The following is a 27,800-nucleotide window of genomic DNA, read 5'->3' as shown; positions in this document are numbered from 1 at the left end:
CAACAAAAGGTCCCTAAATGTTGTTAGACTGTCCAACCTCGTCTTTATTAAAAATAGTCAACTTCTGATTGAATAGAGGGAGATTGAGAAAGATTCCCATCTTGGAACACTTCTTGGAAGTCTTGGAAGACTTCGGTAAGGTAACTGATACAGGCAAGAGGAAGTGGGTACCAAGAAACTTGGGAGAGGGGAATTCATGGCCTGTCAATAATTTACTAAAAATATTTATTAAGGATCTACAAGCATATTTTGCTAAGTACAATGGGAAAAAGTAATGACAAAAACATTGTTTCTATTCTTAAGGAGAGAGCAAAGGATGATGAATTTATCCTACCTCATAATTTTGCCAAAGGCTAATATTTTATGTACAGCTCTAGCAAATAAGTTATGTTTCAAGTTTTCACACTAGAGAATTTAAAACATGGTAGTCTTCAATACTCATTTCTTGAGGACTTTGTCTAATTAGTTAATCTTTCAAAATATATTAGAATTCCTAATGAAGTTGGAGCTGGCTACTGTTTAGCATACTACGTTTTTATATGAATAGGAAAAGTAGATCTGTATTTATATATGACAGAAAATAAATTTTTTTTGATAGAAAATAAATTTAATGCATCATTTCTAGAATGTACTTATTTTTTCAACTAAATAGTCTAGGTCTAGAAACACAAATGTTTAGCAACATTTTAATCAGTAAAGTCATTTTTTAAAAAATTCCATAACCTATCACACTTATCAATAATTCAAAGCTGTGGAGTGTTGTTTATCTGACAGAATTAAAATTCAAAAAGATCAGGCGCCTGGGTGGTTCAGTTGGTTAAATGTCTGATTCTTGGTTTCGGCTCATTTCATGATCTCAGAGTTGTGAGATTAAGCCCAAACCAAGTCAGGCTTCACACTCCACAGTAGAGTATGCTGAGATTCTCTCTCCTTGTCCCTCCCCTTGCTCTCTCTCTTTCTCTTTCTAAAATAATAAACAAATCTTTTTAAAAATTCAAAAAAATCTGAAAAGGCTGAAATGCTGAATTGAAACTACAATTGCAATTTCATGATAAAAATGGGTAATTTTTAGATTAAAAAAAATCAATAAATACCAAAGGGGATGACTTAACAGGAATTATAATACCAATAATAATACCAGGAATGGCTTAACAGGAATTCCTAAAAATTCAATTATACAAGATTTTAGTTGATGTAGTAGCCAGCCTTCACGAACCTAATGATTCCAGGGTTCTATATCTTCTTGCAGTTCCCTCCCATAATGAATATAATGAACCTATGTAGCTAATAGGAAATTGCGGAAATGATGATGTATGGCTTCCAAGGCTAGAAAAGGAGAATGGTTGTTCGTCACCCAGTCACCCCCACCCCCTGCCCACCTCCCCTTCCACCACCCCTAATTCGTTTCCTAGAGTTAGGAGTCTCTCATGTTCTGTCTCCCTCTCTGATATTTCCCATTCATTTTAAAGAGAATGGTTTTAATAGAGTGGCAGAAAGTTGAGCAACACTGTCACCTGAAGTGACGTTGGAACTAGAAAATATATCTAACACAGTGGGTGACTTAGCTAAGGGATTTTCGGTTACAGTTTTGAAGTTGCTGCTTGATTTCTTCTTGCTGTTTATAATCAAATATGAGGGGTAAGGGAGAAAAGCTAAAGGAAGGGCTGTCAAACCAAAAAAAGCCAAGATTTGTTAGTCTTAGAAATTGCCAGCTTCTCAAGATGGGAAACAATACTAAAACAAAGAAATGATTTCTGAACAAAGATCAAATCCAGCCTCTGCCAAGTAATAATGGTATAAAAATGAATCTGAGGGTCGAGCAGTAAAAACCCTTGCTAAGATCTTAGGAAGATCTAAAGTTATAACTCAAGAGAGATATCCAGTCAGACACGAGGGCTTCTGGGTTAAGGGTACTGTCCCTCAGTAATCTCAGCAGAAACCTTGAGTAGAGGAGTGCTTATCTCCAACGTATCTGTAGATGTGGCTTTGGATAATGGAAGATTACCCAGGAATATTCCCAAGAGACTCACAATTTTTTTTTTAATATTTAATTGTTAGAAACAGCAGCATCTTGGACTGAAAGAAACAGAAGTAGAATAAAAGGAAAAGAAGACTTTGGACCTGAAAACTTCTATAGACAGGAGCCAGACTCAGAAAACTACACAGCTACAAACCTAGGCTACCTTTCATAGAAAAACTGATTTGGAAGGCAAAACCAATGGAGCACATGGGTGGCTCAGTCATTTAAGCATCTGCCTTTGGCTCAGGTCATGTTCTGGGGTCCTGGGATCAAGCCTGACATCGGACTCCCTGCTCAGAGCCTCTCCCTCTGCCCTTCCCCACCCTGCTCGCGCTCTCTGTCTCTCTCTCTGTCTATACTCTCTCTCAAATAAATAAATAAAATCTTAAAAAAAAAAAGAAAGCAGAAGCAAAAGCCCAAAGGTCTACCCAAGAGTCATGGAAAATCTTCTAGGAAGCAAGAGGAAGTTCTAGTTAAAGGACTAATATTTGCCTAGCTGGACTACAGAATCTCTATGGACCAGTGATTCCTGTAGTCCTTGTTTCCCCCTTTTTGAACAGGGACATCTATAGTAGTCATCCTATTCTTTCCCCACTATTGTATGTTGAGTTGTGTCATTGGAGGGTGGGAGGCAGATATCTTATTTCTTCAGTTCACAGGTCTTCAGATCAAGGAACTGTTTTCAAAGACCTAGGCGCAAAAAGCCACACCCAGAGAGCTTCATCCACATCTGGGCCTGGTTAAAATGACACAATTCTAGACTATGAGATAATGAATGCTGTAATGGGATGAGACTTTTGTGGCCTTGAGAAGGTGAGAGTTTAATTTATCTGTGGGAGAGAGTTTAGTTTAGTCATTGGGGAATAGAAGAAAGATTCTAGTGTTAGTTTGGGACATGGACCCAAATAATCCTTGCTTCCTGATATTCATGCTTCTGTGTAGTCCCTCCCATACTGGATAGGGATAACCTGTGTAACCAATAGTATATTATGAAAATGACAATATGTAGCTTTCAATACTAGGACATAAAAGATTTTGTAACTTCTGCTTTGCTCTCTCTTGGATCATTCACTCTGGGAGAAGTCAGATATCTTCTGTTGTCATGAGGACCTTTAAGCAGCCCTAAGGACTGGTCCACATGGTAAGTAACTGAGCTATAATGAACTTCACTGCCATCTAAGTGAGGCATCTTAGAAGTAGATCCTTCAGTTTCAGCCAGATTTTCAGAGGACTGTAGCCCTAGCTGAGATTTTTGTTTAAAGATTTTATTTATTCATGATAGACACACACACACACACACACACACACACACACAGAGAGGCACAGAGACACAGGCAGAGGGAGGGAGAAGCAGGCCCCACGCAGGGAGCCGGATGTGGGACTTGATTCCGGGACTCCAGGATCATGTCCTGGGCCAAAGGCAGGTGCAAAACCGCTGAACCACCCAGGGATCCCTCTAGCTGAGATTTTAACTGTTATCTCATGAGAGGCATTGAATCAACTACCCAGCTAAGGTGTTCTCAAATTCCTGAGCCACAAAATTGTGTAAGATAATAAATATTTGCTATTATCTTTGGCCACTAAGATTATTTTATGATTATATTTATTTATTTCTAATATTTTAAGTTTTTTTTTTTTAAGAGAGAACATGAGGATATGGTGGGGGTGGGCAGGAGAGGGAGAAAATCTTAAGTAGACTCTGTGCTGAGTGCAGAGCCTAACACAGGGCTCAAACTCATGACCCTGAGATCATGACCTGAGCTGAAATCAAAAGTTGGACACTCAACTGGCTGAGCCTCCCAAGTGCCCCTTTTAAGATTTTATTTTTAAGGAATCTCTACACCCAATGTAGGGCTCAGATTTGCAACCCTGAGATCAAGAGTCACATGCTCCACTGACTAAGCCAGCCAGAAGCCCCATTCAGCTGCTAAAGTTTGAGGTAATTTTTATGCAGCAAGAGATAACCAATACAGTGAACTACAATCTTATCATGAGACAGTAATATGAAATGACTGCTTAAAAATGTTATGTGTCTTTCAACTGCATCAATTACATACAGTTTCCATATCAACTATGATAATAGTCCATTTCTAGACTTACATCATTTAAGAAACTATATATAATCTGAGTCACATACTTTGAAAGACATTGGCAAAGTCACTGAGAATACTAAAGGCCAATCAGGATAATGAAAACAATACAATATAACATAAAGAGGGTATGAGAACAACTGGTGATACCCTGAGTAGACTTAGAGGTGACATAGCACCTGTACATAATTTAAAGCAGTAACATAGGAAACATGTAATATGTATATACTGCATATACTCTGTTCCTTCAAAGGGGAGAAAAAGAACAAAAAGCTAAAAGTTATAGAATGGCAGATTTTAAATAGCGTATTAAAGCATTTTTTGATGCTTCCAATTCTCTAAAAAAAATAATAATGGTTTCATCATTGGAAGAGTTGAAACACAGGCTAGATTATCACCTATAAAAAAAATGCAGTACAGAAAAATCCTGGACTAAGATGTTGGATAAACTGAAAAATGTCTCTAAGGCTGCTTTCCCATATGATCTAAAATATATTTGTTCAGTTACCTGAAATAAATAGCAGATTTTTAGGAATTCCCTTATACAAACCTCTAAAGTCTTACAGAAGTTTCATCATAGATAACACAGTGGACATGTTGCAGATCCATGGAATATCATTAGTGTTTTCCCAATTACATGGCTATCTAGAAACAAAGCAGAAAGACAACTACAGAGGAAGAAACCTCTTGTTCTCCTTATTTTTTAAAAATATTTTTAAAAATTTATTTATTAGAGATACAGAGAGAGAGAGAGAGAGAGAGAAGCAGGCTCCATGCTGGGAGCCTGATGAGGGACTCGATCCCGGGTCTCCAGGATCACACCCTGGGCTGAAGGTAGGGTGAAACTGCTAAGCCACCAGGGCTGCCCATGTTCTCCTTATTTTATGTGAAGATTTAAAAAAAAAGACTTTTCTGGGATAAACATATTTTCTGAAGCTAAGATTCAGACTCAGCTTTGGCCTCATTTTAAAGCAGAACGTCGTAGATTTTCTAAGATTTAAAGTCAACTTACATATCACAAAATACAAAGAAGGTAAGCATAAATCATTTTCTCCACTGGGAGTCATGTCATTACATATTGTTGGAGGTTCATCTAGAGGGTCCGTTACATGCCACGCATGTAAGGGTTAAGCTTTTAATCAGCTAATCAAAATCCTATAATTGCTGATGACAGAGTTGTGGAAAGAATGGAGGATACATAAGTCTTAATTCTAAATTCACAATTTTGGGGTCTCCTAAGAGCTATATTATTTTTTCTTGAATGATAACCATAAATTACATGGAAGAAAGATGAGTTTATATCCTTATCCTTAAAAATAACTTAGGAATCATTACTACAACAATATAATGATAAAAACAACAATATGTCTGTAATACTTTACTTATTAGATAATTGTGTATAATGTAATAATTTTTAAAACATAAATGTGAAAAACAAAACCATACCACATTACCAATTGGCTCTGAAGTTATTAGAGAATGCTTTTTCAGTTTTACCGTCTATAAATCGGGATTAATATTTATGTACAACATATAAGAATGTTATGCAGACATTGATTTATCTTTTGGGCTTTGAAGATGACTATCCTGATAATTTTGAAATATTTTTAAAGGACAGTTTCATTTCTCAAATTTATTAAGACATGAATCATATTTCTTCTAGAATAATGCATATTAAAATGCCAAACTTAAGTCTGAAGTAAACATTTTTTTTTTGATGTTACACAGGCTCAGTGTTCTGAGCTCTTCCCCAAGAATGTAAAAGCCCATTTGTAAGTTGCTGTCTTAGAAAAATTTTTATGTTCAAGGTCTTTTCTTATCACTGCTCCTCCAGGCTAAGCCTCCTAAGTTATTTTTCCATCATCATTATTTTTATTTTATATTACCAGTTAGATTAAGGAGAAAAATATATAAGGCAAAGTATTCATAAATACATCAACATTCATATATGGATACTTGCCTTTCAAAATGTTAGTTAGCATGCCAAGATTTTTAGATTGTAGTTCAAAGTTCTTCAGTTCTTTGCTTTACAACTGAGGGGGAATGGCTGCTCTTTTCACTTCTTACAGAATATGTCCGTAGTCTATAAGCCTACACCAGTCCCTGGGATCCTCTGGGATTAACATTTACAAGCTGAAGATACACAAAAAGTGAAGGGCCAAGGCTTTCCAAATAGTAATAAATTTGTTTTCCTTGCATTGGTAAAATGAGGTGATTTTAGTTACTATTGAGGAGAAGAGAGAACACTCATTTTCAACACATATTGCGATTAAATTCAGTTTCTTGAAAAACTGAATTGGTCTGAGTTTAGAATTTGGAAAATTTATAAGAAAGTATATTTCTGAAAATGATAGGGGAATCCACTTTTAACATTGGCTATTTATGTGTGTCAATATTAAATATTTAAAATACTGAAAAATTAATATATTTAGTTTCCTTCTTGGAAAGGCTAATGGCTTTTTAATTCTAAAGCCACTGTTAAACTATTTTTGAAGATTTATTTTAAGGACATTATAGCCTAAACTAAGTAAAACATGATCAGAATGTCTTGGAATATGGAGCATAATTTTTTATTGCTATGTATTTATTTTCTAGGAGGGCTAACCTCACATAATTTTAAAAGAAAAATTAATTTTAAAATGTAGAATGAATGGATTCTTATTTTCTCAACTATCTCTATAAATTATATGCCAATAACAAAATATCTCATTGTTATTGGGATACACGATATTTATGAAAGTTCAATATTCCTTTTTTTTTTTTTTTAAAGATTTTATTTATTTATTCATGAGAGACACACACACACACAGAGGCGGAGACACAGGCAGAGGGAGAAACAGGCTCCATGCAGGGAGCCCAACATGGGACTCGATCCCGGGTCTCCAGCTCATGCCCTGGGCCGAAGGCGGCGCTAAACCGCTGAGCCGCCAGGCTGCCCCAATATTCCCTTTCTTTACGTCATAGCTTAAACTGAGTTTTCAGTATTTGACTTCAAAGAAAATTAATCCATTCTCAATGTGTGTAATCATTAGCCCTATCTTCCTTAGTGACTCTGATATTTATACCTTATAGCATGATATTTGAAATGATGCTATCAGTACAACAAAAATATACATCTTCATATTTTAGAATATAATTTTTGTAAAGATTTTATTTATTTATTCATGAGAGACACAGAGACAGAGACAGAAACATAGGCAGAAGGAGAGCCTGATGTGGGGTTTGATCCTGGACCCCAGGATTATGCCCTGAGCCAAAGGTAGACAACCACTGAGCCACCCAGGCGTCCCTAGAATATAATTTTATAGACACTTTGATACACTATTATCATTCATAAAAGCCTATAGTTAACCCAGTACATTATAACATTGTAGAAATATATACTATTTTAGATGGTGCAATGGGAAAGAAGAGAGATTCAATGTAGAAAACATTGACCATTACCAGGGGTTCATTGGACACCTATCCTTTTTCTTCATTCTTAAGTAGAAAAAAGATTAAAACCATCAATTCAATAGCACAAATGTTCAGGTTGCATTTTTTGAAGAAGTGTTTTAAGGAAAACAGTTCAGGGAATGCAGTTCGGAGAACATCTGGCCCATCCACATACAAATAAATAGTAGTAAATACTTGACTTGGAGCTGCCAGAGTTGACGATTTATATTCTAAACATGCCTTATATATTGGAAGACTAAAGCTTTTCGTTTAAAAACTTTGAGTTTTTGTGATGGTTTTCCAGAAATTAAAAAAAAAAAAGGCATGCCACTCCTTTCAGTAAAAGACTTTGGTTTCTTAAATATATAGTTTTTTTTTAAAAAGTGAAGATAATTAAATTATTGTGGAAATTTTTATTTTAAAAGGATCACTAAATTGTGAGCTAACTTGGATCTTATTTATCTTTGTATTTCCAGATCTTAACAGTATTCAGTACCAGGTAGAAATTCACTAAATATGCATTGCATGAAATGTTTCACACACACAAAAAATTTTCATTTAAAAAATTTAGCATCTTTGATATTATTAAAATATGACATTGATTTCATAACAGCTAAAGTTTATTTTATCCCCAATGGCCAAATTTGTATCATTAAACGTTAACATTTAACAGGCAATCAAAACTTAATATAATTAGGCACAACTGTATAAATACTATTTATTAATTCCACATTAAAATTTGCTTAAAAATGTTTTTCTGGCTAAAATCCCAAGTATTAAATTTGTCAAATAGTATGCAAATCGAAATGAATTGAGGTTAAGTCACAAACAGCCAAAATATAAAATGTATAGCAAAAATGTGAGTTGGTCTGAGTATCTGTCACTTATGTTGCTAACTAGAAGAAGTTATCTTTATTTCATTGAATCTGGAGTTTATTTGCATTTATACCAGATACTTTTAAACTAGCTCTTGTTACTATGATGGTTGATAATGCTGTGCCAATTTTGGTAGGCAGTAATTTCTTGTCTAAAAGTATGAACGCGTGAAAATTAAAACAAAATGGGAATGCTGATAGATGTTCAACTTGAGTATTACTACCTTGGCCTTAGTCTGTTTTCAAATTCTTTTTTCCCCTCAAGTTTTTTTTAAAGATTTTATTTATTTATTCATGAAAGACACAGGAATAGAGGCACAGACACAGAGGAAGAGGGAGAAGCAGGCTCCCCTCAAGGAGCCTAGTGTGGGACTTGATCCCAGGACCCCAGGATCATGCCCTGAGTCAAAGGCAAACGCTCAACCACTGAGCCACTCAGAGGTCCCCCTCCTCAGGCATTCTAAGAGAACCTCCAAATAACCCTTGAAAGGATAGTACATCTTTACTGGGATCCCTCTCATGAATTATGCATATTTTTATTCTCAAATTATTTTAAAGATCCAGATCCACTCTAGGACCACTGAATACATAGAGCTAAGTGATACTAGTTGGCTAAAAAGAATTGCTCCCTCTAGTGAATTCACAATATTACTTCACTTTCTGGCACTGCTGCATTGAGTAACTTAATAAATGATATAAATGATGATGACTATTAGGCTGATGATAGTGGTCTGGCCTACTTTTGTGATCTTACATTTTAATGTTTTCTGTACTTGAATATAGGGAAGTTTTGTAATGATTGATTAGAGCTGCTTGCTAGATATTGTAGAACACCACATTTAAAAACCCTACATTAAAAAAAAATTTACTTCTCAAATTCTTCAGATTACTTTTGAAACACATTTGGTACCATGTTTTTTTGATGGCTATGGCCCTATTGACATTAGCGAAGTAAAGAGGGGGAATTAAAGTAATTGTCCTAATAATTAAAAGTGTGTCCTGGTGGAAATGAGTTTAACTGGAAATGTAATTCTAGACACAATGCTCGTCTTTGCTTTGGTTACCATATACTTCAGAAAAATTATACATTATTAACCTTATTCGTCTCTACTAGTCAGAAATGCTGTGCAACTAATGATACAGATATACACATATTTGAAACTTTCTGGAGTTTTATTTCAATTTCTATTATAGCACGTGAAATAAAAGTAGCTTAGTGGGGCTCTTATGAAAGGAAGAGCATTATTTAATTCCCAATCTGTTAATGCAGACTTTGCTTAAAATACTTCATTTTAAGGAGAAATTAAAATCAAGAGGTTGTTCAGGTGGCTACATTGATTCAACGGATTAAAAGTGACAATAATAATTAAACAAAACAAACGACATGGATCAAGACTCACTTTTTCTTCAAAAGCAGAATTCCATTTTCTGGGGAATTTGAATTATCTGGTTAATCATTTCTGCATTGGACCACTCTGCCTGGCTAGGCAAAGTCTTTCTACATTGTACTTTCAGTTTAGATAGCAGATGGCACGGATTACCAATCCTACCGAGTTACTGTTTTTACTGTTTTTCTGTATCAATCACAGTAACTCCATCAAGTTTTATGTAGTTTTCACCTTCCAGGTGCTTAGCAAATATTAATTCATCCTTGCAGCACTCCTATGAGGAGGTGGGAATTTTTAATAAATAAAATATAATAAAATATACTCTAGATTAATTTACTTGAAAGCACCTGTGAAAGGCAAGCAGAGTAACTCTAAAAAATTAAATGATTATATTAATTACATGAAAGAAGGTAATATTGGTTTATGATTCACTCTCCCTGGAAGTAATTTCAGGAGGAACTCATGGGAATTAGGGGCTTGCCAAGGTTTAAAACATTTTGTCTGCACTCCTCTTTCCCCAGTGAGGGAACAATTAGCAATACCTCCCCGGGGGACGTGACTGGACCCAGGCAAGGCGCAGCCCTGGTCTCCCGCAGCGCCCCGCCCCCGCCCCGCCCCGCCCCGGGGTCCTGGGCCCCAAAGCGCAGAAGCCCCGCCCCGGACGCCGGGCTCGCGCCTTCGGCCCCGCTGCGCCGCAGGCCTGGTCGGGGAGGCAGGGCTTGCGGTCACCTCCGCGCCTTTCCCGAAGCTTCCCTCCTTCCTCTCCACGCCCCAGCGAGCCGTTTATTTTGAGGAGCCTGGAGCTTCGCGCTCGAGCCCGGGGCCTCTCCGCGCGCACTTCCCCGGCCGCCCGGCCCCGGGGGGAGGATGCGCCACACGCGGGAGGCTCGCTGCGGGGAGGGGCGGCGCTGCGAGCCGGGGAAGGAGGGGCCGGTCCTGCGGCGGGGGCGGGGGCGGGGGCCGGGGCGCGGGGGGCGGAGCCCGCGGGGGGCACCTCGCCGGCGCTAACCTGGCGGCGCGTGGCGACCCCAGCGGGGCCGGGCGGAGGAGGGAGCGGGCAAGGCCGCCCCCGGAGGCCCCTGAGAACCGGGAGGCGGAGCCACACACCCTGAGGACCGGCGAGGTTTGCGGCCTTTGTCGTTTCCCACGTTCCCAGAGGGTGGAGCCCGACGATCTTGGCGGGAGGGGGGCGATGCGCCGTGAAGCTGCTGCTTGGCCTCCCCCGCGCGGCGGTTGGTGTCCTACATGCGGTGCCCAGGGCGTGGATGTTCCCACCTCCCTGGCGCTGTCCTTCCTGCGAAGTTAAAAAACAAACAAACAAACAAACAACAACCACCGTCCTGGGTGTTCACAGGCTTCCTGGAGGTTCCTAAAGACAGCGTTGCTAACCCCATAGCGGTAGAGCTCCCCGTGCAGGCCGGGCCGGCCTCGCGTCCCAGCACCTCCCTCCGATGGAGTTTCAGCCAGAGGTAACATCCGTGTCTTTGTAGCAGTAACAACAGTCTCTTGATTCCTTCATTTTCAATTTCGTGAGTGCTGAGAAATCAAGACTTTACGTAGATTCCAATTCTGAGGAAAGAGAAGTGCAGGGAAGAAAACATTTGGTACTTCCCAGCCTTAACTCTTGCACTGTTGGAGAGAGGGGCCCCCCCGCTTTGAAAAGATGCCCTGAGATTCAGGGAAGTTCATTGTTTCTGTTTGGAAGAGATATTTCTATTTTCCTCTGTAGTATTTCTACTTTGGGTCACTCCTGATTTAGAGAGACAGACTGGGTGGCTCAATTGGTTGTGTCTGCCTTCAGCTCAGGTCATGATCTCAGGGTCCTGGGATCGAGTCCTGCGTTGGGCTCTCTGCTCGGTGGGGAATCTGCTTCTTCCTCTCCCTCTGCCCCTCTGTTTGTCTCTCTCTCAAGTAAATAAATAAAATCTTTATAAAAAGAGAAGAGGAAGAGTTGCACTTCAGTTCATCAAACCTATTTGTCTTCATTCAGGTTTTTGTCAGTGATTTCATTCCTTAACAATAAAATACTCCCCCTACCCCCATCCCGGGGTTCAGATAATAGCTCATTCAGTTAATAGCCTATCTCTGTCTAAAAAGAATTTGAGGTGGTTTTTTAAATTACGTATATAGAGAAGAAAACAAAATAGAACTATTATTAAGAGCACTCAAGGTGGGATGAAATTATGTATAATTGCTAAAATTTACTAACAGACTTGGCTCTGAGCTTCCTCAGGTTCCTTGGATAAAATGTCTTTTCTGCTCATAGCAAATAGTAAAAGAAATAAAGGCAGTTTGGTTTCTGCAAGGTCACTTTGTAAAATCCTTAACCTGCCACTAGAGGCTGCTCTTAATTCTTATTATGTGAGGACTAATCTAGTGAAAAGAGCTTTTTTTCCCCATAGCCAGTAAGGAACTGGAAATTGCTTTGGAAATTGCATTGTTTTGCTACTAATATTTTCATGTCTTTTTTTCCTTGACAGTTCTTTTTAAAAATTTATTACTGATATTATTAGTTTTGGTTCTTATCAGTTCTGTTTGATGGTTTATTTTCGGTATCCAAATAGAAGATAAAGGTACTCTTACTTTGGCTTATGCTTTTGTATTTCAGCACAGTATGCGGTCCTGGGATGCTTTTGGTCACTGTTATGAATTTCCTTCTTGCGATCAGAAAAGTCACTTTTATTAAGGCCCAATTCATGACTAAAATGCATTGTGTCTGTTGCTTTTCTTATTAACTGTTATAGTGAATTAAATGGTTGTTCTCTTTTACTACTCTCTTTTTAAAAATAAGGGATATTCAGAAAGGACTTTTCAAATAGGCAAGACATAATTAGATTTCAAGCAAATACAAGGTGAAGATTTATGAAAAATTCTAACAGCTGATACAGGGTTTATCCCTCATCAAAGGCATATTGCATTCAAAATATTTTAATTTCTGACGAGTGATACCAACCCAGTAAGTGTCGGATAGCAAAATATTAATCTGCAACATGAGACTTAAACAGTCAGCCTTCTACATAATGTATAAGACCTGCCCATTTTGACTTCCAGATTTCATTGTAATTTGCAAAAGGGACAAATTTTAGTACTTATTGAGCTCTTGCTATGTGCCAATTATGGTGCTAGGTGTTTTATGTATAGTTATCTCATTTTTATCCTTACAGCAGTCTTATGAAGAGACATTAGCACCTTTTTAAAATGAGGAAACAGGCTTTATGAAAAGTAACTTGTTTAGGATTCAACAGCTATTGAGTGGTAAAGGTGAGATCATATCTGGTCTGGTTGATGCCAAAGCTCATCCTCTTTCAACTTATCACAATCGAGAAAGTGTGGCAAGAACAAGGTTACTAATAAAAAATCACTCATACATTTGATAAGTAGTTATAAAAATTTATTTTTAAATACTTTATTCCGATTTCCTTAGTTCTTATCAAATGTGCTTTTTTCCTTCCCACATCCCATCCAGGAAATGATATTACATTTAATTGTTATATGTCCTTAGGCTCTTCTTGGATGTAACAATTTCTCAGACTTTCATTATTTTTGAATTTTTATTTTTTTATTTTTAGGAAACCAAAGACACCACTTTTTTTTCTTTTTTAACTTGATATTAAAATGTTTTCATTTGTTTTTATTGAAGTTAGATTTGCCAACATATAGTATAACATCCAGTGCTCATCCCATCAAGTGCCCTCCTCAGTGCCCATCACCTAGTTACCCCAATCCCCCACCCACTTTCCCTTCCACAACCCTTTGTTCATTTCCCAGAGTTAGGAGTCTCTCATGGTTTGTCTCCCTCTCTAATTTTTTCCCCACTCAGTTCCCCTCCTTTCCCTTATAATTCCTTTCACTATTTCTTATATTCCCCGTATGAGTGAAACCATATGATGATTGTCCTTCTCCAAATGACTTGCTTCACTCAGCATAATACCCTCCGGTTCCATCCACATTGAAGCAAATGGTGGGTATCCGTCCTTTCTAATGACTGAGTAATATTCCACTGTGTATATAGACCACATCTTCTTTATCCATTCATCTGTCGATGGACACTGAGGCTCCTTCCACAGTTTGGCTATTGTGGACATTGCTGCTATGAACATTGAGGTGCAGGTGTCCCGGTATTTCACTACATCTTTATCTTGGGGGTAGATACCCAGTAGTGCAATTGCTGGGTCATAAGGTAGTTCTATTTTTAACTCTGAGGAACCTCCACACAGTTTTCCAGAGTGGCTGCACCAGTTCACATTCCCACCAACAGTGCAAGAGGGTTCCCCCTTCTCCACATCCTCTCCAACATTTGTTTCCTGTGTTTTTAATTTTTGCCATTCTCACTGGTGTGAGGTGGTGTCTCATTGCAGTTTTGATTTGTATTTCCCTGATGGCAAGTGATGTGGAGCATTTTCTCATGTGCGTGTTGGCCATGTCTGTGTCTTCCTCTGTGAGATTTCTGTTCATGTCTTTTGCCCATTTCAGGATTGGATTGTTTGTTTCTTTGCTGCTGAGTTTAATAAGTTCTTTATAGATCTTGGATACTAGCCCTTTATCTGATACGTCATTTGCAAATATCTTCTCCCATTCTGTAGGTTGTCTTTTTTTTTTTTTTAAGATTTTATTTATTTATTCATGACAGACACACAGAGAGACAGGTGGAGACATACGCAGAAGGAGAAGCAGGCTCCTTGCAGGAAGCCCGATGTGGGACTCAATCTTGGGTCTGCAGGATCACATCCTGAGCCAAAGGCAGAGCTTAACTGCTGAGCCACCCGGGCGTCCCTGTAGATTGTCTTTTAGTTTTGTTGACTGTTTCTTTTGCTATGCAGAAACTTTTTATCCTGATTAAGTCCCAATAGTTCATTTTTGCTTTCGTTTCCTTTGCCTTAGATGTATCTTGCAAGAAGGTGTGAGGTTAGCTTGTGTATTTGAGTTTTTTCCAATTCTTTTGAGGGAGGCTGGTATTATTTCTTCTTACTGTGGCCAAGTTCAAAAAAGTTGTTGCCTGTGTTCTCTAGGATTTTGATGGATTCTTGTCTCACATTTAGATCTTTCAACCATTTTGAATTTATCTTTGTGTATGGTGTAAGAGAATGGTCTAGTTTCATTCTGCATGTGGCTGTCCAATTTTCCCAACACCATTTATTGAGTAGACTGTCCTTTTTCCAGTGGATATTCTTTCCTGCTTTGTTGAAGATAAGTTGACCATGGAGTTGAGGGCCCATTTCTGGGTTCTCTATTCTATTCCGTTGATCTATGTGTCTGTTTTTGTGCCAGTACCACACTGTCTTGATGATCACAGCTTTGTAATACAACTTGAAATCTGGCATTGTGATGCCCCTGGCATTGGTTTTCTTTTTCAGTATTCCTCTGGCTATTCGAAGTCTTTTCTGATTCCACACAAATCATAAGATTATTTGTTCCAACTCTGTCAAGAAAGTCCACAGTAGTTTGAAAGGGATTGTATTGAGTGTATAAATTGCCCTAGGTAGCATAAACATTTTCACAATATTCTTCCAATCCATGAGCATGGAGTGTTTTTCCATCTCTTTGTGTCTTCCTCAATTTTTTTCAGAAATGCTCTGTAGTTTTTAGGGTATAGAACCTATACCTCTTTGGTTAGATTTATTCCTAGGTATCTTATGCTTTTGGGTGCAATTGTAAATGGGATTGATTCCTTAATTTCTCTTTCTTCAATCTCATTGTTACTATATAGAAATGCCACCAATTTCTGTGCATTGATTTTGTATCCTGCCACATTGGTAAATTGCTGTATGAGCTCTAGCAATCTTGGAGTGGAGTCTTTTGGGTTTTCTATGTACAGTATCATGTCATCTGCAAAGAGAGAGAGTTCGATTTCTTCTTTGCCAATTTGAATGCCTTTTATTAAAAAAAAATGAATGCCTTTTATTTCTTTTTGTTGTCTGATTGTTGAGGCTAGGACTTCTAGTACTATGTTGAATAACAGTGGTGGGAGTGGGCATCCCTATCATGTTCCTGATCTTAGGGGAAAAGCTCTTAGTTTTCCCCCATCGAGAATGATATTTGCTGTGGGCTTTTCATAGATGGCTTTTAAGAGATTGAGGAATGTTCCCTCTATTCCTACACTTTGTTTTTGTTTTTTAAAGATTTTACTTACTTATTCATGAGAGAGAGAGAGAGACAGAGACAGAGGGGGGGGGGCAGAGACACAGGCAGAGGGAGAAGCAGGCTCCATGCAGGGAGCTCGATGTGGGACTCAATCCTAGGACTCCAGGATCACGCCCTGAGTCAAAGGCAGGTGTTCCATAACTGAGCTACCCAGGCATCCCTAATCCCTATCCCTACACTTTGAAGAGTTTCAATCAGGAATGGATGCTGTATTTTATCAAATGCTTTCTCTGTATCTATTGAGAGGATCATATGGTTCTTGTTTTTTCTCTTGTTGATGTGATCTATCACGTTGATTGTTTTATGAGTATGGAACCGACCTTGCATCCTGGGGGATAAATCCCACTTGGTCATGGTGAATAATCTTCTTAAGGTATTGCTGGATCCTATTGGCTAGTATCTTATTGAGAATTTTTGCATCCATGTTCATCAGGGATATTGGCCTATAATTCTCCTTTTTGTCTGGTTTGGAATCAAGGTAATGCTGGGCTGGCATCATAAAATGAGTTTGGAAGTATTCTATTCCTTTCTGTCCTCCAAAACAGCTTTAGGAGAATAGATATTATTTCTTCTTTAAATGTTTGATAGAATTCCCCTGGGAAACCATCTGGCCCTGGACTTTTGTGTCTTGGGAGGTTTTTGATGACTGCTTCAATTTTCTCACTGGTTATTGGCCTGTTCAGGTTTTGTATTTCTTCCTGTTCCAGTTTTGGTAATTTGTGGTTTTCTAGCTTCTAGATTGCCTAATTTGTTGGCATATAGCTGCTCATAATACATTTTTAAAATCATTTATATTTCCTTGGTATTGGTTGTGATCTTTCCTCTTTGATTTGTGATTTTATTAATTTGAGTCTTTTTTCTTTTTAATAAGGTTGGCTAGGGGTTTATCTATCTTATTAATTCTTTCAAAGAACCAACTCCTGGTTTTGTTGATCTGTTCTACAGTTCTTCTAGTCTCTATTTCATTGAGTTATGCTTGAAACTTTATTATCTCTCTTCTTCTGTTTAGTGTAGGTTTTACTTGCTGTTCTTTCTCCAATTCCTTTAGGTGTGAGGTTAGCCTGTATATTTGAGTTTTTTCCAATTTTTTTGTGGGAGGCTGGTATTCTGATGTATTTCCATCTTAGGACCTCTTTTGCTGTATCCCAAAGATTTTGAACAATTGTATCTTCATTTTCATGAGTTTCCATGAATATTTTTAATTCTTCTCTAATTTCCTGGTTGACCCATTCATCTTTTAGTAAGATGCTCTTTAATCTTCATGTGTTTTGAGTTTCCTCCAAATTTCTTCTTGTGATTGAGTTCTAGTTTCAAAGCATTGTGGTCTAAAAATATGGAGGGGACAATCCCAATCTTTTGGTATCGGTTGAGACCTGATTTGTGTCCCAGTATGTGGTCTATTCTGGAGAAAGTTCCATGTGCATTTGAGAAGAATGTGTATTCAGTTGTGTTCAGATGCAAAGTTCTGTATATATCTGTGAAATCCATCTGGTCCAGTGTATCATTTAAAGCCCTTGTTTCTTTGGTGATGTTCTGCTTTGAATATCTGTCATTTGCTGAAAGTGCCATGTTGAAGTCTCCTACTTTTAGTGTATTATTATCTACGTATGTATTTACTTTGGTTATTAATTGCTTGATATACTTGGCAGCTCCCACATTAAGGGCACAAATATTCATGATCATTAGGTCCTCTTGTTGGATAGACCCTTTAAGTATGATACAGTGTCCCTCTTCATCTCTTACTACAGTCTTTGGGATAAACTTTAATTTATCTTATATGAGGATTGCTACCCCAGCTTTCTTTTGAGGACCATTTGAATGGTAAATGGTTCTCCACTCCTTCATTTTCAGGCTGGAAGTGTCCTTAGGTCTAAAATGAGTCTCTTGTAGACAGCAAATAGATGGGTCTTGCTTTTTTATCCAGTCCAATACCCTGCGTCTTTTGATTGGGATCTTTTAGCCCATTCACGTGCAGAGTAACTATTGAAAGAAATGAATTTAATGTCATTATGTTACCTATTCAGTCCCTGTTTTTATGGATTGTTTCTTTGGACTCCCTCTTTCTTTTACAGGGTCTGCCTTAATAATTCTTGCAGAGCTGGTTTGGTGGTCACGTATTCTTTCAGTTTCTTCCCATCTTGGAAGCTCTTTATCTCTCCTTCTATTCTGAATGACAGCCTTGCTGGATAAAGTATTCTTGGTTGCATGTTCTTCTCATTTAAGACCCTGAATATATCCTGCCAGCCCTTTCTGGCCTGCCAGGTGTCTGTGGAGAGGTCTGCTGTTAATCTGATATTTCTCCCCATATAAGTTAAGAATCTCTTGTCTCACACTGCTTTAAGGATTTTCTCTTTATCTTTGAAATTTGCAAGTTTCTCTATTAAATATTGAGCTGTTGAATGGTTTTTATTGATTTTTTTGGGGGGTCCTCTCTATCTCTTGGATCTGAGTGCCTGTTTCCTTCCCCAGATTTGGGAAGTTTCAGCTATGATTTGTTCAAGTATGCTTTGTGGCCCTATCTCTCTCTCTCTCTCAGCCTCCTCTGGAATCCCAATTAGACGTATATTCTTCCTTCTCAGGCTATCATTTATTTCCCTAATCTTTCCTCATGGGCTCTTAATTGTTTTCTCTTTTTTCCTCAGCTTCGTTCCTTACCATCAACTTATCTTCTGTGTCATTCACTCTCTCTTCCACCTCATTAACCCTAGCAATGAGGACATCCAGTTTGGATTGCATCTCATTTAATCTATTTTTACTTTCGGCCTGATTAGATCTCAATTTTGCAGTAATGAAGTCTCTAGAGTCCTTTATGCTTTTTTCCAGAGCCACCAGTAGCTTTATAATTGTATTCTGAATTGAATTTCTGACATCGTATTGAAATCCAAATTCTGTAACTCTGTGGCAGAGAGTACTGTTTCCAGTTCTTTCTTTTGTGGTGAATTCTTCCTTCTAGTCATTTTGTCCAGTGCAGAGTGGTTGTATGAGCAGGCTGAGTCAAAAATATAAACCATGACCTAAGTAAAATACACCCTTGTTAGAAGTGAAAACTTTTCTCTTTGTAGCATTCCAGCTGTTCTCTCTTTAAATCTCAGGTCAAATTCGTAGGTGTTCAGGATGTTTTGAAAGTTATCTAGGTAAGTTGGTGGGGCCAAGTGAGTTGAGGACCCCTATTCTTCTGGCATCTTGCCCCCCCCATTTTTGAATTTTTATTTTATTTATTTTATTATTTTTTAAGATTTTATTTATTTATTCGTGAGAGACACAGAGAGAGAGGCAGAGACATAGGCAGAGGGAGAGGCAGAGACATAGACAGAGGGAGAAGCAGGCTTCATGCAGGGAGCCTGATGTGGGACTTGATCCTGGGACTCCAGGATCATGCCCTTAGCCAAAGGTAGATGCTTACTTAACTGCTGAGCCACCCAAGTGTCCTTATTTTTGAATTTTAAAATTCGTGTTTATGTCATTATTTTTGACAGTTCTGAGTCATGGTCAGGTATTTTGTAGAATATTCTTCTATTAAAGTTTGATGTTTTTTTCATGATTATGCTGGGATTATGGGTTTTGGGAGGATGACCACAGAGGTGAAGTGCTCGCATCACATCATATGAATGGTACATACTGTCCATATGACTTACCACTGACGTTGACTTGGAACAGCTTGCTGAGATAGTGTTTGTCAAGTTCTCCACTTGATTTATTTTATTTTATTTTATTTTATTTTATTTTTATTTTTATTTTTTTTATTTATGATAGTCACACACAGAGAGAGAGAGAGAGAGGCAGAGACACAGGCAGAGGGAGAAGCAGGCTCCATGCACCGGGAGCCCGACATGGGATTCGATCCCAGGTCTCCAGGATCACGCCCTGGGCCAAAGGCAGGCGCCAAACCGCTGCGCCACCCAGGGATCCCGATTTTTTTTATTTTAAATTCAGTTAGCCAACATACTTAGTCTCAGATGGAATATTCAACAATTTATCAGTTGTGTATAACAGTTGTGTATAACATCCAGTGCTTATCACATCACATGCCCTCCTTAATGCCCATCACCCAATTATCCCACCCCACCCACATCTACCTCCCTTCCAGCAACCCTCAGTTTTTTTCCTTTAGTTAAGAGTCTCATGATTTTTCTCCCTCATTGATGACTTCCCATTCAGTTTTCTCTCCCTTCCCTATGATCCTCTGCACTGTTTCTTATATTCCACATATGAATGAAGCCATGTAATTGTCTTTTTCTGATTGACTCATTTGCTCAGCATAATACCCTCCAGTTGCATCCACGTCAAAGCATAGAGTAAGTATTCCTCCTTTCTGATGGCTGAGTAGTATTCCATTGCATATATATACCACATCTTTATCCATTTATCTGTTGTTGGACATCTGGGCCTTTCCACAGTTTGGTTATTGTGGACATTGCTGCTATGAACAAGTGCCCCTTCAGATCACTACATTTGTATCTTTGGGGTAAATACCTAGTAGTGCAATTGCTGGATCATAGAGTAGCTCTGTTTTCACAAGTTCTCCATTTTAAAGTTGACTTTTATCTCCCTTTCCCTACTCTTTGGAGGAAGTTATTGTGCATAGCCTGCACTTAAGGAGGGGTAGGGAGCTATGCACCACTTCCTTGTGGGCATAATATCAACATCAATTATGTGGACTTCTGCACAGGATATTTGTTTACATTTCCCCCTTTGTCAATTTATTTAATCTTTTATTCATATCAGTGTGGACTTGTGGATATTTCTTTTATACTTTGGGTTATAATCCATTGTCTTCACTTATCAAATTAGTCCATCTTTGGCCACTGGGAACTCTTCCAGTTGGTTCCTGTGTCCCTCCAACATTCCTCGATGATCTTAAGGTTGTTTTGTTTTGTTTTTGAGCATTTCCTTGCTTTCTGGAACTATAAGTTGCTCTAGGCTAATCTTGAATATTTCCTGCCTTCGTCCTAAAATCAGCCGTTTTTTCCAAGGACCCTTCGTTTCTTTTATTGGAGAATAGTATCAGAAGCCAAGATATGGATGTTAATAGCATTAATAGTATTAGAAGCCAAGATATGGATGTTAGTACCCAAGTACTACTGAGGTGTCATTGCTTCTAGTCTTTGGCAGCTGACAGACCAAGGAAAGAATGTGTGTTTATTGACTTCTTATATACATATATCTATAAATATCTCTATCTGTAACCTATTAAGCTAAACATGAGTTCATACTGATGTTTCAAACTCTAATCGATTACCATATGGGTCATTCCTTTGCTTGTGTGTAATTCCCATTCCAATGGTGCAAAACCTGGCCCCTACCATCTGCCTTCCAGTTACTTGTTCATTTATACTATATATGTGTGCGTAGTGGTATCAGGATTGTTAGCCAGAGCTCCTATGGGAAACAACTTTATCAACAAAGCACAGTGTTTGTATATAGTTTCTTCTGCCCTTAGTCTTACAGGCTTCACTCATTTTCACAGTTACAGAGACTAGCACCTTTCCCTCTACCCCATTCAGTAAGATTATAAATACATTTGTAATAAGTTAGGTGTTTTGGTCACATTCTGTACTTGATCTTGAATCCTCTACCCTCATACATGATTTTTTTCTAATTTGAACACATTAATGTTTATTCTTTGTGCTGTACAATTTTATGGGTTTTGACAAATGTAAGAGATTGGACTTCAGATAGAGACTTTGGAGACATCCCTATGCACATGACAGTAAAAGCCATGTAAGCATGGAGCCTTAGGGGGTAGCATGTGGAATAAAAAGCAAGACGAAGGAGTACAGAATGCTGGGAAATACCAACGTATAAGGGGAAACTGGTGGAAGAAAAACTAGAAAAGAAAGAAGAGTGCTCAGAGATGTATGAGAGAGATGATAAGGAAGCCAAAGGAGGAAAATGTCAAGAAGGAGGATGTTAAGGGTTGAAGTCCTAATCCCTAGTACCTCAGTAGGTAACCATATTTGGAGATAGGGTCTTCATAGTGGTATAAACAAGTTAAAATGATATAATTAGGGTGGGCCTTAATCCAATACTAGTGCCCTTATAAAAAGGGGAAATTTGGACACAAAGACACACATACAGGGAGAGTACTGTGTGAACATGAAGATATCCATCTAAGCCATGGAGAGAGGCTTGGAACACAGCCTTCCTCCATAGCCCTCAGAAGTAAACAACCCTGCAGACACTTTGATTTCAGATTTCCAGCCTTCAGAACTGTGAGACAATAAATTTCTATTGTTTAAGGCACCTAGTTTGAATGTTTTGACATATTTTTGTTTTTGTTTTGTTATGACAGCTTTAGAAAACTAATATGGAAGGAATGGTCAGTTATCTTGCTTGTTGGTGCTTGCTCAGGTAAGATAAATGAAATACTGCCCAGGGATTTAGCAATTGATACATTGATGGTACTTTAGCAAGAACCATTTCCAATGCAGAAAGCATATTGTGGTGGGTTGAGGAGTAAATAGTGGATGACCAAGGAGAGACTAATAGGTTTTGCTTTAAATAAAATTAGTGATTCAGAGAAGGAAGAAAATTTATTGAGGTTCTGGTCATTTCTTCTTCTTTTTTTAAGATTTTATTTACTTATTCATGAGAGACACACACACAGAGGCAGAGACACAGGCAGAGGGAGAAGCAGGTTCCCTGCAGGGAGCCTGATGCAGGACCTGATCCCAGGATCACGGCCTGAGCTGAGGTAGATGCTCAACCACTGAGCCACCCAGGTGTCCCAAGGTTCTAGTCATTTCAAACTTCCTGCTAAATTGTACTTGATTCTCTTGCTAATTCTGTCCACCTTCTTTAAAAAAAAAATCAAATTACCATTTCTAATTCTTTATTTTCAGTATATTTTTTCCCTGCTCAAACATTTTTAGTGATTCTGTTATGACTTTGTTAAGTTAACCTTAAGTGGGGCACAGGATGCTAAATGGTGAGTTGTGACTCAACAACATACCCGGGAAATATGCTTTCATTAGTGTCCATGGTGGAGTGCTTTTGGGTTCCCTGTGCTAAAGCCTAATTGGTTGATTGAAACAAAAAGAGCAGAGTTTTGGTAAGCTTTATAGGTGTCTTCTCTAGGGAACGCACAAGGGGAAGGGTCCTGCAGGAAGGAGGGACTTTTAATCACAAGGGCAGCTGGGAAAGTCATATTGGGAACTTATATTTGCATGTGACTCTGTAGGCTGTTATCTAGGGCATGCACTCCATGAGAGGTTTGTGTCAGTTTAAGGTCACTACAGACCCCTGGCCAAACAAAATGGATGCTGAGGCAGCAATACCATGGAATAGCTTCACTGAACTTTTTTAGTATATGTGCTGCCGAGGCGAGCACAGCTTCACTAAACTTTTGACAGGTTCCTTAATTGTCTGTAGGATAAGGCCCCAGGTTGACTTTCAAGATTTCACATATTCTGGACCCTACTACATCAATTCAGGTTTGCTTTTCACCACTGTGATCCTGCATTGTGATGCTAGTCTCTCACTATCTCTCCCACATATATCAAGTTTGTAAAAAAAAAAAAACAAAAAACCTCTAAACCTCTCCTCAACTTTGTTGTGCCCTTCTAGCTATGTGTTCCTCATTCTTCAAGATAAACTTTAGGCCCCAAGTAGGACTTGGCCAACTCTTCAATTACTGTTTAAGGCCAACCTCTGTTATTACATTATCAGCTCAAAGCTAGCAATTTATTTTTATTTACCAATATACATTTAAAGATGGAATTTCAGAAGCAAATAGTGGAAAATTGGGAGTATTTCTGAATAATGCTAGTTAACTGATGTGGCTGAGCAAATACAGCTTTTTAGAGCTCTGAGAGGAACTCTATATTGATGTTAAGTTTCAGTGCATCAGTAATTTATATGTCTCCTTCTTCCTACCTGAATTTTCAGCCAACTGAGAGATAAATAGTTATTACAGATAGAGATGTGACTGAGGGACATAGTTCAGGTGTGCAGTAATAATAATGAACCCAAAGAATTAAGTATACTCATCACTCTGTCCCAGTACCCTGGGTAATTTCATACCACTTTCCCTACCTCACAGGGAACCTTTATTGTTAAATTTGCTTTATTGATAAAAATAGATCGGAAAGTATGCTTTCTGAAGAAGTAGACTCCTGGAAGAGAAAAGAAGGGGAGGGTTGATACATTCTTGCTCCTAAATATAAGGAGAGAAATGAATAAGGAGCAGAGAAAGGCCAGTACTTTTGCTCTCTTAGAAGGTACTTCCTCAGTGAAGGACACATTAGAATCGGAAAGAAATTCACTCCTAACATTTAGTAAGGAAGACAAAGAAAGATCCTTGCAAGAGAATCCTAGACACTTATAGTACTTGCATCAGTATTTTGGAAAACTTCAAGAAAGAGTCTTCGTCCTCTCTGAAATAACTCAAATTCTTGAGTTTACTATGTGTTTATCTACACCCTTGACTTAGTATTCATAATTTCCTGTTATTGACAGTGTCTCATTTGAAAAGGACTGGTGGTTAATAAAACAAGGCACAACTAAACCTATGGCCATTATCTGTTAGATATCATGTGAAATCAAAACATCCACATTGGACCTTGTATGGTTAAATCTTATTCCCTATTGCCTTGAAATAAAGACCTTCGCTTCCCCAATACCAACATGAAATATGAAAATAAAAATATTCATGTAAGAAAAATCTAAGTATGGCAGAACTAAAATTTAGGGTAGATTCTGGGGCCTACTTTTAGAAGCATGAGTTAGATCAGATACGAGTTGACTACTGAGACTCTTCTCAGCTTTGTAGTAAAGGCCAACTGCTCTAAATCTACATTTTGTGTTGCTCTCATTTTATGACTGCATAGTTGATTTAAAAGTTTAAACACGATATTTTTATGTACAGCCATTGACTAATGCTAACTGGATCCAGAGTATAATCTATCACCTTATATTTAAAAGAAATAGGGGAAAAAGCACAGCTCTTTACTTACCCCAGATTAAGCATCTGTTTGTTTAGCAGGCATTTTGTTCAAATTTTTTAAAGTATTTATTTATTTATTTTTTAAAGTATTTATTTATTTATTTGTGATACACACAGGGGGCGGGGGCAGAGACACAGGCAGAGGGAGAAGCAGGCTGCATGCCGGGAGCCCGATGCGGAACTCGATCCCGGATCTCCAGGATCATGTCCAGGGCCAAAGGCAGACGCTAAACCGCTGAGCCACCCAGGGATCCCTGTTCAATTTTTTCATAGTTTTCTCTTTGATAAACTTCACATTAGGCCTCTTCTGAAAAATCAGAGCATAGGTTCTCTTTATTCTTATGTTGATAAATCTTTTAGGAAGAGTATACATTTATTTGGGCTTCTATTGATCCTTAGACTTAGACCTTTAATTCCTTAGATAGGAATCAGTTACACTGCTCAGGGATAATCTTCATTATAATGGTGACATCTATCCTTCCCAATTATAATACATCTGCAATTTACCTTAAAGTGTTATTTGCAAATATATATTGATTAAAATAATTGATTTTATGATATACTTTATGAAGAGTTATTTTATTTTTTTCTTCCTAAAAGGAAATGGCTGAGGAAGAAGATTGCCAATGTTTTCTTTAAATCTTTTACAGGCTTAAACAACTGGAGCTATATTCTACATCCTGTAATTTTGGGACCTTAATATCAGTCTATGTATAGAGTAGATAGGTTCAAAATCATTTATCAGGAAAAGTCTTCTTTGCTCAATGGTGCTACTTTTAGTGTAGATTCCATTCAGATAACTGCTTCTCAAATTTTATAAGAATATATTAACATTTGTCTCAATTCATCTGGCTCTTAAAGTAGCGAAAGAGAAAAATCTGTACTCAGACTCACTACAATTTTGATAAAACACCAAAACTCTACTGAGAATACGGTTTCTTTAGATTATCTGAACAATATGGTCCATTTCATTTGTCTAAAAATTCTAAAATTTTTCAGAGTAAGCCAGGTATCAATTAAATGTATACTTGGACACTATTATTTCTGCTTTCTGTAGAATTGTTTTAATTGAGAATTGACTTGAATTTAGCAAAGTGACTTCAGCAAGTGTAGTTTCAGTGTAATAATGGGGATGAAAGCCCTACTAGAATGGGCTCAAGGGAGAAATTTTATTTATTTTTTATTTTTAAAATATTTTATTAGAGCAAGAGAGAGAGAGAACATGAGCAGGAAGGAGAGGCAGAGGGGAAAACAGACTCCTCACTGAGCAGGGAACCTGATGTGGGACTCCATCCCAGGATCCTGGGACAGATCATGACCTGAGCCAAAGGCAGATGCTTACTGACTGTGCCACCCAGGCACCCTCAAGGGAGAAATTTTAGATGAGCCTAGATAACTCTTTGTTTTGTTTTTGTCTTTCATTCTCTGATAAAAGAAACTGTGTCAATTTTTAGCATAGACCTTGGACATAACAAGTGTTCTATAATATTGGTTGAACAAATAAAAGAATTTCTTTAGGTAGACATATATATGGATTTTTCTAAAAGGGAATTTAATAGAATTGCTAGGTCTAATGGCATAATCACTTAAAATCCAATAGTTTCTGCTAAATTCTCTAAAACGGCAGGCAGAGACAACTCTTTAGAGAAATTTTGCTGAAAATAGGAGCTATCTGGAAAAAGAAATGAGGTGAATAGGTACATATTTTAACTTTTTGGGAAATAATAACATGTTTCTCTACTAAGGTAAAGAACATTAGAGAAGAAAACATGATGTGAGAAAGAGAATGGAGATTTACTAGTGCAATGCTTTGTGGAGTTGAATAAAGATGAGACCTAGTACATTGGCCTTAGCTAGGAGCTTATCTACAATAGGAGAGAAGATAGAACATTTGGGTGGGTATGAATGCAGGTATCTTATTCCAGTATATGGAAACATCATAATTTATTTAACATGTTTAGTGACTGGCATGTTTTTACTTTCAGGAGCTAAGCAGTGAAAATCCTTTCATCCTTGTATACTAAGAATGTCTTTGTGCAGGATCTACAGGATAAATCTCTAAAAATTGGATTGCTGGGTCAAAGGAAAAGCATACTTAAAATTGTAAAATGCGTTTACAAATTCCCATTCAAAAGACTATTCTAATCCACACTGCTACCAGCCATTTTTCTACCCCCTTACCAACAGTGAATTCTACGAATCTCTAACTTTGGTTGACCTGATAGATAAAAAAATGGTGTCTCTTTATCTTGATTTTGTTTATTTGGGGATATTCTTTCTCTCCCTTTTAAATTTTTAGGTGATTAAAAACATTTTTATTTAGACATAATTCACATACTGTATTAAAAACATCTTTATTTAGACATAATTCACATACTGTAAAATTCACCTATTTGAAGAGTACAATTAAATGATTTTCAAGATCTATGTTGTAGCATGTGTCAGAACTTCATTTCTGAGGGAGGAGTTAAGATGGCAGATGATTAGGGGTACCCAAGCTTGTCTCCTTCCTCCAAAACAGCTAGATAGTTATCAAATCATTCTGAACACCCAAGAAATCAATTGGAGGTCTGAGAGAACAAAAACTGGAGGCCTACAACTAGAAAAATGACCACCTTTTGGAAGGTAGGAGGTGTGGAGACTTGAATTTGGGGGAGATATAGCTGTGGATAACGTAGTGGGGAGGGAGCCTACTTACAGAGGCTACAGTAAGGTACTATATAAGCCATGGAGTGCAAAGTCAGAACTTTTAGAAGTCTCCTACAGTAGCAGATGTGCCTGGCTTAGAGGTGCCCGAGTAGAGAAGCAAAGCAGAATCCCAGGTGTGATACCATGGTCTGAGGATCTCCTGGGTCACAAGAAGAATGGATCGTGCCTAAGTGCTCTTCTGTTCCCAGGCATCAGAAT

General features: G+C 38.0%; 1 long non-coding RNA gene across 1 annotated transcript; it reads left to right on the top strand.

The window, feature by feature from the left end:
• Nucleotides 1-10,790: 10,790 nt before the first annotated feature.
• Nucleotides 10,791-27,320, top strand: LOC112671655 (uncharacterized). The gene is made up of 3 exons (XR_003143760.3): nucleotides 10,791-10,931; nucleotides 22,242-22,300; nucleotides 26,879-27,320. It is a non-coding gene; the product is annotated as an uncharacterized LOC112671655 (long non-coding RNA).
• The last annotated feature ends 480 nt before the right edge of the window (nucleotides 27,321-27,800 follow it).

Source organism: Canis lupus, chromosome 32 (assembly GCF_003254725.2).
Source record: "Canis lupus dingo isolate Sandy chromosome 32, ASM325472v2, whole genome shotgun sequence".
Taxonomy (NCBI): Eukaryota; Metazoa; Chordata; class Mammalia; order Carnivora; family Canidae; genus Canis; species Canis lupus.
This window is presented reverse-complemented; position numbering and strand designations above follow the sequence as displayed.